We start from the raw sequence: 4799 nt of genomic DNA, 5'->3' as shown, positions 1-4799 counted from the left end.
GAGTCTTAATTTGTATGTAAGTATTTGTATGTATACGAATTGTAAGTATTGAAAATGTATATGAACTATAAGTATAAAAATGTTTTGTAAAACAACTGTAAATGTTTGAAAAGCCCTAGAAATTCTTATGATTCCTACTATTATATAAGGGTGTCTTCTACCAAGACATAACTGCTTTGAATGTAGCCTTCTACCAAGACCTAACTGCTCTGAATATAGCCTTCTACCAAGACCTAACTGCTCTGAATCTAGTCTTCTACCAAGACCCGACTGTTCTAAATGTAGTCTTCTACCAAGAGACTCTGGCTGCAACTCGAGCCATGACATTGAAGGCATGCTCCGATACAGTGGATCACATTTATGTCAACGTATTCATGTATATGTAATGTTCTACGTGTGCTAGCTGTAATGTGTGTTCTCTATTTCTATCTAGCATGACTAGTAATGTACTGTAATGTTCTAGCTGTAACGTATGTTCTCTCTGTCTAGTAAGGATAGTAATGTACTGTAATGTTCTAGTTGTAATGTATGTTCTCTCTATCTAGCAAGTATTGACTCATGAATGAACTGACTCATTGTATGATATCGCGTTCTAGTAATAGTTCTAGTATCTTCATAAACTACCCATATGGTAGTTTACTAGTAATCTAACTAGTATCTATGGACATGGATGTATACCCTTGCTACCCAAGGGCATTGGGTGAACTGGAAGGATCTTTATGACTATATATGTACATATGATATATATATATATATATATATATATATATATATATATATATATATATATATATATATAACTAATATTTAAACAACCTTCGGACGGATACCCGATGTCCCACCAGACTACATCTCAAGCGCGAAAAGGAAATAGGGTGGATAGCCTTCCTAAGTCTTTTAAACATTTCTTATATATCTATACATATATAGACATGCAATTCATGATATAAAAGCATAAAATAAGTATTGTAAAACCTTTGAACATAATTATTATCTAAGAAAAAAGATCGACTTGATGTCAATCTAAAAAAACGGTTTGAAGGCATAGGTTTGACAAAACAGTTTAGTATAAAGAAACAATTGTTTGAACCACAATTATAAATAAGTTTGAAATGTAACATATAGAGTAATATGTACAGCGTAATAAGGAGTTTTTAAACACATAAAGTGTTTAAGAAAAACATTTGAAGGAAACTGTTTGGTAAAACGGCTAATGAGTAGCCAATCATTTGAATGCTGCTTATTAATCACATGTGATTGATATAATAATTAGCATAATTCTACTTGTATCCCCCTAATAAAACATTTAAAAACAGTTAAAACATTGATTAAGGGGTATGAACTCACCTGTAGCAAGTGGATCGGAAGGAAGTGTCGGATAAGTGCTTGGTGTCAAGTGAAGACTTAGACACGCACAAAGATCCTAATAACATATAAGGATATATGTATATAAACAATTAGTCTTTAAACAACTAATAAACAAAGACAAGACACTCTAAGGCATGACAAACACTTTGTATAAGTGTTATAAGTGCTAAGGAGTGCATCTAAGTGTTGTAGGGAAAGGCTAGTATGATTGGGGTTCAAGGAACACTCTTAAAATGAGTTTACTCCCTAAGGACCAACACACCTTGAGTATACGGTTGTACATTCCTACTTCATGATTTAGCCTTAGGAAGTGTTGTGTGGCATCAAAACACTCCTAAATGGAGTTTACGGTCTAAGGAACATTTCTCCATGAGTTTACTAGCTTAAACTCATGAGTTTACTACCTTAAACTAATGAGTTTACTACCTTAAGCTCCTAAGTTTGGTATTTGGCGGTTTTCAAGTCCTTAGCTCAAACATGGCACTTTTCTAGGTTAGATTCTAGGCATAAGGAACATCCATGGGACTTTTACACCTCATTTGAGGGGTTTACGGTTTTGGGAGCTCCCCAAACCGTAAACACATAAAGATATATGATTTTGGTGCCTTTTGTGTGATACACTCATCAAGGATGGATCTAGACAAGTCCTTAAGGCATTGTGAAGCATCTAGACACCCTAAAGCACCCTAAGGCACTATATTCGGTGTTTACGGTTTTGGACATGGATGTATACCCTTGCTACCGAAGGGCATTGGGTGAACTGGAAGGATCTTTATGATTATATATGTACATATGATATATAACTAATATTTAAACAACCTTCGTACGGATACCCGATGTCCCACCATACCACATCTCAAGCGCGAAAAGGAAATAAGGTGGATAGCCTTCCTAAGTCTTTTAAACATTTCTTATATATCTGTACATATATAGGCATGCAATTCATGATATAAAAGCATAAAATAAGTTTTGTAAAACCTTTGAACATAATTATTATCTAAGAAAAGATCGACTTGATGTCAATCTTAAAAAACGGTTTGAAGGCATCGGTTTGATAAAACAGTTTAGTATAAAGAAACAATTGTTTGAAACACAATTGTAAATAAGTTTGAAATGTATCATATAGAGTAATATGTGCAGTGTAATAAGGAGTTTTTAAACACATAAAGTGTTTATGAAAAACATTTGAAGGAAACTGTTTGGTAAAACGGCTAATGAGTAGCCAATCATTTGAATGTTGCTTATTAATCACATGTGATTGATATAATAATTAGCATAATTCTACTTGTATCCCCCAATAAAACATTTAAAAACATTTAAAACATTGATTAAGGGGTATGAACTCACCTGTAGCAAGTGGATCGGAAGGAAGTGTCGGATAAGTGCTTGGTGTCATGTGAAGACTTAGACATGCACAAAGATCCTAATAACATATAAGGATATATGTATATAAACAATTAGTCTTTAAACAACTAATAAACAAAGTCAAGACACTCTAAGACATGACAAACACTTTGTATAAGTGTTATAAGTGCTAAGGAGTGCATGTAAGTGTTGTAGGGAAAGGCTAGTATGATTGGGGTTCAAGGAACACTCTTAAAATGAGTTTACTCCCTAAGGACCAACACACCTTGAGTTTACGGTTGTAAACTCTTGATTTTACGGTCGTAAACTCCTAACCTTTTGACCATTTGTTGGTTTGAAGTCTTCTAAGCTAATCCAAGCATTCCTACTTCATGATTTAGCCTTAGGATGTGTTGTGTGGCATCAAAACACTCCTAAAGGGAGTTTACGGTCTAAGGAACATTTCTCCATGAGTTTACTATCTTAAACTCATGAGTTTACTACCTTAAGCTCCTAAGTTTGGTATTTGGCGGTTTTCAAGTCCTTAGCTCAAACATGGCACTAGTCTAGGTTAGATTCTGGGCATAAGGAACATCCATGGGACATTTATCGGACTTTTACACCTCATTTGAGGGGTTTACGGTTTTGGGAGCTCCCCAAACCGTAAACACATAAAAATATATGATTTTGGGGCTTTTTGTGTGATACACTCATCAAGGATGGATGTAGACAAGTCCCTAAGGCATTGTGAAGCATCTAGACACCCTAAAGCACCCTAAGGCACTATATTGGGTGTTTACGGTTTTGGGAGCCTCCCAAAACCGTGAACACCTTGTTCTTGGTGTTCTTGGGACTTTTCCTTGGTATAAACATGTATAGATAGCTTTAAATGACTCTAGGATAGAGGTACTTACATTGTGGAAGCTTGAAATGAACTTTAAGTCCAAGAACACTAGTGTGTGTTCTCGGTGTTTTGGAAAAGCTAGTCAAAACACATAAATGAATGGATTAAAGGATGTATAATCACTAGATTAAGTGATATACTAACTTGAAAGGGTTAGAACACTTACTAGTTTGACGATTTAGAACAAAATCAAGGATGATACTTGAAAGGATATTTTGGAGTTTACTCTTTTGGTGTTTGGGGAGTAAACTCAATAATGACTAGTCTTGGGGAGTAAACTCATACATAGGTATGAGTTCACGGTTTTTGGGTGATTTTTCAACCCAAATCTAAAAGTTTGGTCGGGAATTTCTAAGACACGAGGCATTTGCGGTTTTTAAAATTCAAAACCCGAGATGACACTTTCTTTCACCCGTTCGTTTAAAAATAATATTAAAATAATCAAACGAACTTTATATTTCTTAAAAATAAGAAATAATGACATTGACTTATGATATGAAGTGTTTGACTTTTAGGGTTTGACCGAATTGAAATTTTGGGTTGTCACATGCGAGTCCTGGAGAGTGATATTCCTATGACGGCCTTCCGAACAAGATACGGGCATTACAAGTTTGTAGTGATGTCGTTCGGACTAACAAATGCCCCTGCCGTATTCATGGACTTGATGAATCGAGCGTGTCGTCCATTCTTGGATAAATTTGTGATAGTATTCATAGACGACATACTAATTTATTCAAAGAGTAAAGAAGAGCATGGCGAACATCTGAGACAAGTCTTAGAGACATTACGAGCTGAGAGACTTTATGCGAAGTTCTCAAAATGTGACTTTTGGATTAGGAAGGTAGACTTCCTAGGTCACATGATCAGCAAAGAAGGAATCCATGTGAACCCATCTAAGATCAAGGCTATCGAAAATTGGTCTACACCAACTACACTAACGGAGATTCGCCAATTTCTAGGCCTTACTGGTTATTATCGAAGGTTCATTCAGAACTTATCCAGCATCGCAAAGCCTCTTACCTCCCTAACTCAATAAGGTGTGACCTACAACTGGGGAGAAAAGCAAGATGCTGCATGTCAAACCCTGAGACATGCCCTATGTAGTGCACCCATTCTCTCTCTTCGAGAGGGGATCGAGGATTTTGTGGTGTATTGCGATGCTTCGAACCAAGGGTTGGGATGT

The sequence above is a fragment of the Lactuca sativa genome, chromosome 8, assembly GCF_002870075.4.
Source record: "Lactuca sativa cultivar Salinas chromosome 8, Lsat_Salinas_v11, whole genome shotgun sequence".
NCBI lineage: Eukaryota > Viridiplantae > Streptophyta > Magnoliopsida > Asterales > Asteraceae > Lactuca > Lactuca sativa.
Note: the sequence above shows the minus strand (reverse complement) of the source record.